Source organism: Pomacea canaliculata, linkage group LG10 (genome assembly GCF_003073045.1).
Source record: "Pomacea canaliculata isolate SZHN2017 linkage group LG10, ASM307304v1, whole genome shotgun sequence".
Lineage (NCBI taxonomy): Eukaryota > Metazoa > Mollusca > Gastropoda > Architaenioglossa > Ampullariidae > Pomacea > Pomacea canaliculata.
In genome coordinates this window covers 4,550,746-4,563,596 of record NC_037599.1, presented here as the reverse complement: position 1 = coordinate 4,563,596, position 12,851 = coordinate 4,550,746, and the positions used below count along the sequence as shown (strand labels likewise).

General features: G+C 45.7%; 1 long non-coding RNA gene across 1 annotated transcript in view; it reads right to left on the bottom strand.

Moving 5' to 3' along the window:
* Positions 1-8,432, bottom strand: part of LOC112574388 — a 40,059-nt gene extending 31,627 nt beyond the window's left edge. The window contains exon 1 of the long non-coding RNA XR_003101433.1: positions 7,398-8,432. This is a non-coding gene — a long non-coding RNA (uncharacterized LOC112574388). The remainder of the gene's footprint in view (positions 1-7,397) is intronic.
* Between the last annotated feature and the right edge of the window lie 4,419 nt (positions 8,433-12,851).

Here is a 12,851-nt window from a genome sequence, read left to right as displayed (position 1 = left end):
TTACTCTTTCACTTGCTTGTATTTTTAACAAGACATCCTCGCTTCTCTTCGTCTTCCTGCGGACAGTGTCCCGGATGTAATCCAGCCATCTTTCGTTCGGCCAACGTATCGTGTGGCTTCTCAACAAAATCCTGACCAAAAAAAACAACAGTGGCGGGCAGAGCTCGGAGGGAGAGGGTTCGTCAGCTCGGGGTTGGGGAAGGAGGGAGCGGGCGGGAGGAGGAAGAGGAGGATGGGGACAGACAGTTGGCATGACGATGCAAAGCTTCATTGGCACTGAGCACCAGACGTGAGCAGATTGGATACACAGCTCACACCACTACATTAACCCCTTCAGGCCTATCTGCTGACTCACCTGATCATGCGAACTGCCAAAAATAACATGTCGGGTGCCAGGTCTAAATGCCCGGATAAATGGAAATATGTATCGCACTACAGTTATTAATTGTCTAGCTGTGGGGATAATGAGACCATGGCAATGCGCACTGTTTCTGTGTCTGATGGTAGACATCATCCCTCATCATCATCCTCATCCTCATCATTTCTTATTCGTTACTCGCTAAGTTTCAGATTTTACGAGTGAATATTTTTTTTCAATGTTAGACTTCACACTTCTCACAGCTTTTCAAAGAGGATCATGTCATGACAATTATGGAAGGGCTTGTACTTGAACTAGCGACTTGTTATTATTGATAATGAGGATGATACCACAATCATAGTGACGATGATACTGGTTTCAAGATTCTGTTTGAGAGAATCCCAAGCAACCACGACCAACCAAATTAAAAAGTTGACTTTGGTATGACAGGTAAAGGTGTCATCAATCCGTGTCATCAATCCAACATCAGACAGACACACAAGGTAGATATGATGATGACTATAATGAAGACACTACACACCTACAGTGATGCCAAGCACAATTTGTTGACCAAGATGATGATTGTAGACAATTCACACCAACCAATATTTTCATGATGGACTAAAGACTATTAATGTTATTATTCCGACGAAAGGTTGACGATGTGGGATAACAGAAGCGAAAATTGTGACGATGATGAAAGTGCCAACGACTAGGATGATGTGTGTCGTACCATCGTGTACGATGACTGTCGATAAGGGTCAGAGTTGACAACGGGTGAGGTACACAGATGTGATTACAATGACAATTGCTTTATTTCAGTTTGCTCGTGCCCATAACCGATACTGGAGAAGGAGAGAAGGAGAAAATCAATCACTGGTTCAAAACTACAATGATACAGAAAAAGAAATAGCCGACGATGACAACTTAACTAAAATTTACAAGTGCATTGGAAGTGCCAAAGTAACTTTTCTTACAAACAGAGAAAGCACACACACATATGCAAATTATGAAGTACAGAAATTTAGAAACAGCGCGTGCGAACTGAGGATGATGGGAGAAAGCAAGAAGGTGAACGACGATGAAAACTCCTCCGGAAATGACGTCAGTGTCTGTCCGATGACCAAGTGTACACGATGGTCCTCAGCAAACAATTCATGTTTCACCTGGAGTGTATCAAGAAATCAGGAACGACAATCGAGAGGAAGGAGGCGCCGCATACGTCCAGGTAGTTACGTGTATTCTCAAGCAATAACAACTACTCAATGTATTATTTACCCAAGAATACCCGTAACCGACTGGAACTTTCTTCTGTCGGGATGACATCTGTTTCCTTCGACCCTGGCTTGCTTGGGATGTTTTTGTTTACACAGAGCAAGTCTTCTCGCGAAAGTAACCTTAGTTTGTGATACAGAACATATTTTTTAATTGCAGACAGGAGAGTTGACAGGGGACTGAGTGTATGATCCTTATTGGTGAAGATATGTAATTATGACGAATTCATTAGCTAGTGAAAGGATGGAGGAGACGAAGCAGAATAAGCAGATGCAACAATCTGCCGACAAATGAATTATTGTGGTGACAACAGAGCCTCCGAATATTATCATTGGATTAGAAAAAAATAATAATAACTTCAGTTTTTTATATACGTTATTGAATAAAGTAATAATATCAACACCTCACACTGCTGATGATGCTTCTGAATTTACCGTCTAGTCTGTGCAACGAGGACGACGAGGACGACCAAAAAAAAAAAGAAATTAATGATGAGGATGTGCGAGGAGGGTGGCGGACAATTTCCGACAGTCGTGTTTTCATTACCATGACGAGAGTCTGACGCACGTGTGTGGAGATGGCGGTGTGTCAGATAAATTCATAGACCGTCGGGGGAGCGGGAGAAGGGGTCAAAGGTTGTGGTCGTGCTGTACATGGGTCGCTGTGTCCTCCCGCGGCTATGCCTAGCGGCAAGCGGCAGATCTCACCCCGCGCGGTGTGGTGTACACCTGTTTCGGACAGTTCAACAGGAACAAGTTCCTTAAAGTGGCCACAGATCGGCCAAGTTTGCAGCAAGGAGCACAATTCCTGTATTAAGCACTAGTGAACTGTAAAGTTCTGCTCGAAACATAGATAGGAATGTACGTAAGATAGTCTAGCAGTCACAGCAACGATGGAAACGTGGCTACCCTGGGAATGTTGGATATTTCCCCCAGTTGACCAAAGTGTGGAGTAGGTTAGATACCCGTCTGTTAAAGGTTGGGGAAGGTGAAGATGAGGAGACAGGCTCCACCCTCGCAAACGCTGGCCTCGAGAGAAGTGAGGAAAGCTTCTCACTCCCATACCACCCTGTCATTCAACTACATTTGCTTGTGATGAGAAACTGATGAAGTTCGGGAGTTCGAGGGCGACAAATGTAGTTTCAACAATTCTTAACAACAAATTTTTTAAGTTAAAGACAGAAAAAAATGTCTGTCTTTATCAAGCGATTGACATTTAAATTTTTGTGGGCAGACCACGTCAACACAAGACCAGTCAAATGTTCAAGAATAATAAGAACGAAAAAAAACAACAATAAAGAAAGAATGGAGTAAAACGAAAAGAAACAAAAACAAAATAAATTAAAAACAAACAAACAAAAATGTTTAAAACTAAATTCAGCGCCTTCACACCTTCCACTAGCTCACGACTGTTCCAGAACAATGAAGAAGTTGTAAAGCGAACACGGGAATCGGAAGAAGACCAAAGAAACTCTGGCACAGTAACAGTTGGGCGATAATCACGTGATTATGTCGTGTCTGCGAGCGCCTCGGCTTGGGGAAAGGTGGATACGAGGGGTAGACTCCCCGCCAAACTGCCTGGGTGGAGAGGGCGAGGGAAAGGGGAATGTGGCAAAATCTCCAACAAAAACACAAAAAGCGAATCTTGCAGTCAGGGGAGGGAGAAGCTGAAGTCGAACACACACAGAGAGAGAGACAAACACACACACACAGAGACAAACACACACAGACCTGATCCAGGCAGGGGAGAGAACACGACGTATTGATGATCTCCCCTTGTTTTGTGGCTGGTGATTGCAATTTTGTTGCTGGGTCGTCTTAACACAAGAAAGAGTTGCTTGAAAAAAACCAGAAACTAAACTGGGGCTGGCGTCTGTCAAACACTTATTGATTTGCTCGCAGCACTAACAATGTCGACATTTTTCTTTGTGCATTTACACAGGAAGCGGACCGCCGGCAGAGATCGACTGCACAGTCGGCACTTGCGCAGCCATCAGCCCTGCAGCAGCGCCACCCTCGTGTGCACGTCCGCGCATGCGTGTGTGCTTGCCTCCATTGATCTATGTCACGTGTAGATACTACCATCGTCTACAGATGGCACAGTAACAGCAGATATTGGCAGTATCTTCTTAACAAACAAACAAACAAACAAACAAACAAACAAACAAAAATATTGCAGAGTAGTAACAACCTTGTCCTGTCGCAGTCTGATATCATTTTAAACTGTAAAGTAGCTGTTATTAAAAGCAGAAACTATTTTTTTTTAAATTTTGAAAGAACAACAAAATAGACGGTGTTTAATAGTAGGGTGAAAATGAGCAGGTCAAAGGATTTGAAAGTTTTCCGAGTTAAAGCTACAGTTTTCATACACGCTGGTTGATTCAAATGACATCAGCCAGATAGGATACAAGCTTCGTGGACATCAGGAGATGAACAGACGCGTGAATAACTGTATGGACAGCGAAGAATAAGGATCACAGTGTTTAGTTATTGGTGTGTACCCTTCATTCAAGGCATTTACTCCGTAATTCTGACCACTACTACATCAGTAAAGGTGACATAACAAGTACAGTCGCTAGTGGAGAGGACTGACTACTTGTAGGTCTTCAGCCTTTATGTCAGCACCTACAGATGCTGTCCTGGACAAGACTTTGTACTGTAACCAAACCTCAGATAATTTCTTTTACAAAGCAGCGACTACTGTTGTGTCCTGTCGCTGATGATGACGCCTGAAAGTACAGATCCCAGAACATATCATGTGTGGGCTGCCATAGATAAACCTTCGCAAAGATGACTCTTTATAGTCAGATATGAAGCTGACCATCTGACAGACTACAGACTTGTAGGACAAAGGTAAAAAAAGGGAAAAAAATCACTGAGGGAAAGGGAAACAATTGGAATTTAAATACGAGTCCATCTAGCTACAAGCCACCTCTAGCCATACCTCGGTGCCTGCCTGCCAACGAAAAGGTCACTTCACACAACCTGGTCACATGTAAATGCTGGACTTTTGTGTTTATAATGTTTATAATTTATCTCGCCCAATGCCTGTAAAGCGACTCGACCATGGTAAATCCCTGTCTACCCAGGACAAGCTGCAGTGAGAACAACCCCGGGTAGAGCGATCATTGAACTCAAAACAGCTGTGGAAATTAACTGTTCATACGAAATTTAATGCTTTTAATGGGTGCCATGGCCTCTTTAAAACCAACTCCTCCATTACATCACCTCATAGACATCCGAACCTAAAACTCCTTTTAATCTCAGTTTACCACTATAGCGTGATATCCAAGGGCCGCAGGTTCGATACCCGTGTCGGACAGCGAACTTTTATCGACCCTGGAAATGTACCTGACTACCAGGGTTTGTGGAAGGTAAGGGCGAGGGAGTGGAAATGGGAAATGGGTACCGCCTTTAGAATTTTCTGACCCGACAAAGGTGTAGTCTCTAACACCCCCGTCCCTGACAACCAAACGATTAGAGGACTGTACTACATTTTCTACCCAAACTTAATGCGAAACATTTTCTCTGATACACACCGTTCCAGTGCTTGCACAGGCCTTGATGGGTGTATTAAACCGGGTGTAAACCACCCAGTCGATGCCAGTAAAATGATTTTGTTACAAGACAGCGCATCCACCATTTCGCCCTCCTGCAATGTTTACTGTTTGTGGATAATATTTCTGTATTTGTTGGCAGAATAATAAACTATAACATTGATTTTGCTTTTGTAATGCCTAGACTGGTCTTCTACGTAAGCTTCTGCCAACAGAGTAGTGAATGAATATTGCAGAAGGTCCAGGGAATATTTTCTATAGTATACTTCAATCACTTTTTTTTTTTCCTGTAGCAGGTTAAAACTAGTTTTGCCTAAAAGTTGTTTACAGCATTAAAATTAGTTTGTTGTTTGAGATTAGCAGTGTCTCACTTTGTCGACAAGTTGAAGATTTTAGTTGTCTCAGAGTAACTTGATTACAGTCAGATAAACGATGTCTGAACACTTCGTTTCAAACCAGTTTTGTCTGTTTTGTTTTCATTTCACTGTTTGTGTTTGATGGCATAAAAACTTTCTCTCAACTCCACAAAAGCCAGACCGCCCAAGCACGGATTAAATCATAACTGGACAATCCAGTTGGAGTAATTTTGGGTTTGTCCTGCTAATAAATAATATATGAGTTGATCGTCCTGTCTACCAACTCCCAAAACACATACGAATACGCACGCACATCTCTCTCACACACACACACAAACACACACAGTAGCATAAATGTAACATATATTTTTCAGAAGGCTTCGCTCCTCACCCTCCACTAGTCCAAGTATTGTCCTCGGTGAATGTTGCTCACGACACAGGTTTGAAGGCGGAGGACAGAGGTTCCGCTCCTGTGCAATCGATCCACACTTCGCAGGAAGCCATTGTGGCTCCCATCAAGTTAGGTGACAGGAAGTGCGACCTTATTCGTGATTGTTTCAAAATTCAGCCTGCAGGGGCGCTGCTGTCAGGTGGGATCTGAAAATAGCGCGGCCGACAAGGTCAGCGTTCAGAGGACATGATGATGTCTGCGATATCAGACAGGACATGGCAACAGATTCTCATCAGCCTTGTCCCGTACAAAATAAACAAAATCACCGATGTCACTGCCAAAGCTTCTTTTCTCCTTCTACTTAACCCCAAGCCATCATATTTTTCTTGTGGTGCCAACCGATCTTTAAGCTGGGTAGGAGGACTACTGGAACAGTTTCATAAATCTTTTTAAATAAACTGTTGAAGCAAATGGAAAGGAAACCCACGAAAGAGGACAGGACATGTTTGAGGCATTTGTCTGAGATGTTACAGTTGACATTCTGACCATAGACGGATATTCAGTTCCCTAGCATCTTCTGCCAAATCTTTTTCCGATAATCTCTCCTCCCCACCTCCTCCTCCCCACTAATCAGCCGCCGACTTGCGAGTCCGTCTGCTCACCCGAAACTGTCAATTGTTAAACAAAAACCTCTTCCGGAAGGCCACAGTGTCAAAACAGACTACAAGTGTTCACTCTGCGCATGCCCGCGAGGAGGAGGAAGTGACGTCGCAGAGATGTCAGCGGGGTTGTAGGCTGCAGCGAGGCTGCGAATGTCAAACGACGAACCCTCGTCACGAACCCGAGCCCAGTGGAGCATGACAACGGTAATGAGTTGCCGAGCAATCGACGTTTTCAAACAAACGATACGTTGGCCGGGGCGCCAGCCTCCAGCAGGGAGGCCGTTGTCTATGGAAACCCTCCTGCTGAACTTTTCAAGAAAGACTGCTCGAGTTTATTATTCCTGCCGCATTGCCTCTCCGCCGGCAAGATTATTGGCATGGACTCTGTACATCAGGCAATCCAAAAAAAAAAAAAAAAAAAATCCACTGACAGGATACATTTGCACAAAAATAAAGTTAATGATAATGTGACACAACAACAAGGAAGGAAAAAACAAGAACAACGATCAATATTTCTAATGTAATAACAGTGCGAAATAATTGTTTGGTGATAAGAATTATTTAAGGTTTTTTGGAAATATATTTCAGAAAGATGAAAAAATTTTCGAAAACAGCTTCTGATAAGGGTTGAATGAGAATTAGGCTATTTCCGGCAAATCAAGAGCATTTTTGATGTCTAAAACAGAAAAGGAAAAAAGACAAGAAAGAGAAAGAAAAGTGAGAGAAAGAAAGAACCAAAGCGAAATTGAGTTCAACTCAACTTGTGTTCACTGTCTAAACTGCTAGAAATCCTTCTCACCTGTCTTCACTTGACCCCAAGAAGGGGCTGTTGGCGCGTGGGCAGATGTCTGAAGCCGTTGTTGACCGGCGTACATCGACACCTGAACTGATGCTGGGCACACACAGGAGCGAGGTGGCGGTGGAGGCTGGCACGCCCCTTCCCTACCTCCCACTGAGGCAGCGTGGACATCGATGGAGTCACGAAAAGATGTCACAGCTATTGCCGAGCATTGTACATGATTCGTCCCTGTCTTGCCTCGCATCAACTTCATTCAGCAAGTTTGGTGTCCAGCACGCACGCGCACGCACGCACACAAATCATGAAAGTGTTTCTCTCGAGCTTATCGAGGAGAAAAGGTGGGGTCGAAGGGCACAAACGAATATTTCAAGGAAAAGGTCGTCGTCGCCAACTGTCACGACATTTGATGACAACGTCTGTGGAGTCTTGAATACGAGAAAAGTCAGCGCTGTCGGGTTCAGTTCCTAAAGGGAAACATTTTTTAAATAGACAAATTTGGTTGAAAAATCCAGTTTGTCTTTCCATGTACGGGCGTCGTTGAGAGAAACGCACGCGAACACACACTCTGACACACGTACACAGCCAAGTGCGTGCACGCGCACACTGACTCGCTCATGCACCCGACCACACGCTTGCAGGAGCATCAGCGATCGATGAAAGCCCGTTGTCTCTCCTCCCCCCTTCTCCCCTTCGTGACTGGAAAATGTTTCAATTATTTCCTCAAAGAGATTGACACATCAGCCGCCGGGCGCCATAAGAAATAGTCGACAATATATCAGAAATACATCAGACTCCGGGTAGACACAAGCAGGGCTATTGGTCACAGTAATCCACCCGGACTGGCCTCAACAAGTTGACCCTCAGCCTGTCCGGTTGCTGGGTGTTGGAGATCTCTCTGGGTGTCTCTCCCAACCCCGACACTCCACCCCATCATCCTCCTTCCACTGTGGATGAATAGGGAAGGGGTGGTTGCGGGGTGGCTATGGTTGTTTTCATGTCACAACACTGACCTTACGAGCTACCAGACTGAAAAAGGTGGCGTGGCGGCGGCGGGTGGCGACGGGTGAGAAGCGGGTGGACGTGGGCACCGACAGCGGAGAAGAGGCAAAGGAGAAAGCAGATGGAACGAGGCGTCACCCGACAGAAGAGAAGCGATGACGTGGAGAGCTCCTGGAAGCGGGTGGCTGCTGTGACTTGAGGACGAGATACAGCCCCTCGTCTCCCGACAAGCGGCACGCGGCGGTCTGTGCAGCAGCGCGTCGCGGCGTGCCGCGCGACAGCGGCGGCAGCCACGGAGGATGAAAGACACGGAGAGGATGGCGCGTGGCAAGAGAGCACGGCAATCAACACAGGAGAGTGGACAGCGCATGGCAGAGAGCACGGCCGTCACACAGGGACTGCACGTGCACCACGGGCCCTCCGCTGCCTTGGTGGGCGTGTGCAGGAGGTGGCGGCAGCGAGGACGACAAGCAGACCTCGAGTGGTGCTCGGAGAGGCGAGGCCAGCTGACGACTGGCATGCTTCCTCCAGCTGCCGCTGTGTGTGTGTGTGTGTGTGTGTGAGCGTGTGTGTGTGTGTGTGTGTGAGCGCGCGCGTGTGTGTGTGTGTGTGCATGTGGCGCGGTTACAGGCGGACAGACAGTGTGGTGCCACTCCATTGTCTGCGACAGTCGAAGCAGCTGCCAGCGCGCTTCTCTCTTTCTCTCTTCTCTCTTCTCTCTCTCTAGCCCTCGTGCTCCTGCTCTCTCGCGGCGATGCCGCCACCTCTCACTCACCTGGCGAGGGGCTGGCACGTGGGCTCAGGTACACCGTGCAGGTGACACGCCCTATCGAGTGAGCGTGTGTCGAGCGCCATGTCTTGAGAGCATCTCTACGTAAACTGCCTCAGCTACTACCACCTCTACCCCCACCCCATCCACCTACCACTACAGAACGACAAACAGGAGTACAACCACATAAGCACATCGGAAAATGATGAAAAGCATTCAATCCTCTCTCTGTCACGCACGCGCGCGCACACACACACACACAAGCAAAAGGTCTTTATACATCTACCCCTGACTCTAATATTTATAAATTATATTTTGACAGAAAAATTAAAACTACTCACTTGACGAAGCTAAGAAAAGATAATGAATTCTCACATCGTCGTGAATTAAGTGGGGAGATAATTTTGCAGGCAAGAGTAGCGTCCCTGGGAAAAATATCCGCGTTTGTCGGTGTGTCCTACTCTTCACAAGCCGGAGTAGCAGGATGCAACATTCATCCGACACAAAGCAGCATCCAATCCAGGTAAGAGAGGAGGAGGAGTTGATACCCGGCAACAATGGAGACCCCGCCTCCTGGTCTTGGTGCAGATGAAAATAGCTTCTTGAGTGCGACACTTGCAGGGTGACTTGCAGAATTCTTCTCCGAGCTGCTGTCGTCTGAAAAATCATTACACCGCAAGTGTTGGTGTCTGTGACTTTTACTACACGATGTCAGGTCGTTAACAAGACGATGACAATAGGTGGACAAGACGATGACAGTATGTAGGCAAGATGATGACAATAGGTGACAAGACGATAACAGTATGTTGAGAAGACGATGACAATACGTGGACAAGACGATGTCATGTCGTTATCGATGACAACAAGTGAACAAGACGATGACAACAGGTGTAGGTTGTCATCTCATCATAACAACGAGGTTTGTACGAAATAAAAGTAGACAATCATGATACAAAAAGGTGAGCAGCAAAAGCCACTCTCACCTGTTGTAGTCTGTGCTTTGTACCAATCATAACTTCCGATGTATCATCATCATTTTTAACTTATCAACCAGCATCCTCTCAGCCTGTCGATCAATACAGCATCCAGTGTCCTCAACAAGCCAGCAAAGTCACTCAGGGCAACTGAGTCATCAACACAGGAGATACAATGACCAGAAGACCGATGACAGAATTTAAAGGCCGCAGGTACATTGTGAACAGACTTGAACCCATAGGGACACCTGAGCAATCACGATACTGAGACTGAGCACCAGAACTATCATTCCCAACAGCCACCCGATTGCGGGCGACACGAGACATATAGTTCGAACCAACAAACGGGTGTGTCCAGATTGGTTCATGGTTTCCTTACAAGGGTGGTCACCATATTTTAAAAGAGTAGGTTAGTCTGTAGATTTTCAAATTGGCAGAATTCAGGTTGGCTTGCCGCCAAACTTGTTAAAGATGGCGGTCACCTGTTGCACCCGTTATTTCAGATTCGGGGTGCACAGGACGATACAGACACATAGGGTACCTCACCAGTGATACATCCCTGTGGTATAAGCTGTAGCAGACACATACTATCTGCATACATACATAATAACTATCCACAGACCCTGCACATTCAGGGTACACTGTCAGCCCACTGTAAGGTCAGCCTGCAACTTTGTGAGGTCAGCCTCCCCCAGCCAGCACCAGGTGGCAGTCATAATAAACGCACGTGGCTTCTTTAAACATTCTTCAAAAGAAAGGCAAAAATGGTCCAGCACCTCCACATTCACAACCAAGAGAGCAAAGACGGATTACTTATGATAACTCAATCCAGTGAGTCCAGAACTGTGGGTGGGGACGTGTGCAAATTGTCCAAGGTGAAGGCTGAGCAGCGTTTACTTAACAGCAAAAGCAGAGATCGGACATGCGCGTGTGTGTAGTCACACAGTTCCGACAGACAGAGAGTTGGAGGTAAAAAAAGTAATAGAAAAATAAAGGAGAAAAAAAGAGAAAGAGGAAGAAAGAACGAGCCACGGAACGACAGAAGAGAAAGGGAAGCTGTTTCTGTAGACTCTGAGAGTTAACATTCTGTCGGCATTTGAATCGTGGTGATGCTCTCGTTTGACGAGCTTTGAAAATTTCCTTTGGGTTACTGGTTTCTGCTTACCTCCCCCTAACACACACACACACACACACGTACTTGTTCTCTTGTCTTCTTTCTGTCAAACCCTACCAACACCAGCACGATTCCAGTTCAATCTCACAACCACTCATCCTACCCAACCACCAGACAATTCAAACCTCGTGTCTACTTCTCCACCCTACAACCAACCCACAAAACAAACGAGCAAACCAAACATCTGATAACAAGATGGCGAAGCATATTTAACACATCCACACAGACATTAATCTGCAAATGTTTTTAATTCCTTGAAATCTCGTGAAAAACTCCAGCAAGAAGACGGTTCGGGTTACTGATGTATTGGTAAGAATGGGCAGCTGGCGATACGAAATACTTCATGGATTTTTGTGAGTGGCAGGCCACCCAGCACCTGCTCACCCGGACTTGCTTGACAGTAAGTTTTATTTATGGCGGCCTCATATTAAAGTCTTAGCCTTTTGTGGAAAGATAAGTTACATATAAATATAAAGACAGAGATGATTTAGGAAAGGGTATACTCGATATCTTACCTTTGTCCAAATGAACAGGTAACTGAGAATGCCAGGGGAGAAGCTCGGAGATTGTGTGTGTAAGGGGAGAAGTCAGAAAGTTGTGGTATGTCATCGGTGAACTTATTGCAGGAGATGGCAAACTGTCAGTTCACAGAGTAACGACAAGAAGGACAAAGAAATAAAAGATGAAAATAAAAAAAATATAAATGTTTGGAAGCGATGAGATGAAATTAGGAGGGAGAACAGACAGACAGTTGGAGTTTTTTCACCATGAACTTGGATGGCGATGGTCGGAAGGCTTGAATGGCGATGGTTGGAAGGTTTGGATGGCGATGGTTGGAAGGTTTGGATGGCGATGGTTGGAAGGCTATAATGCCGATGGTTGGTAGGATGGCGATGGCTGGAAGGCTTGGATGGCGATGGTTGGAAGGCTTGGATGGCGATGGTTGGCAGCATGGCGAGCGGTGTCACTGCGCCAGCGTGGAAGACACAGGTTGGCCTCAGAGCACTCAACCCGCCTCCCCCCGAGCCCTCACCTCCCTTTGCCCCAGACTTCTCCGCTGCCAATAACACCTTTTTAGCCCTAGAGCGGCAAGAAGTAGGCAATATGTCTTGCCTTTCCCCCACAAAAAAAGAAACAACTAAAACAAATTTATAGTTAAGGATAGAAAAAATTCCTGGTTGAAGAAAAGAAATGTAAAGTATTTTTTCTTTCTCTCACACCTTGTGTCAAAATGACGGGGAATTTATTGACATGCATTTAAAGTATCCTGTGGCCAATGTGAGGAGTGTCAAGTGTCTGGGCTTTATCTCCCTTTCTTGTGTGTCCACTCGTTAACCCTCTGTCGGCTTATTTTGTAGATGTTGCCAGTAGAAACCATTCTACAATCATCGCTTTTCCAGCATTTTTAGAGTCAAGTTTGTTTGTGTGTGTGTCCAGACCAGTGGAGGGGGAAGGGTAAGAATACTACTCGCTAGACACAGTTCCACAGTGTGGAACAGTTCCTCGCATTGTGTCCACATTTCAACAACTCGTCTGCC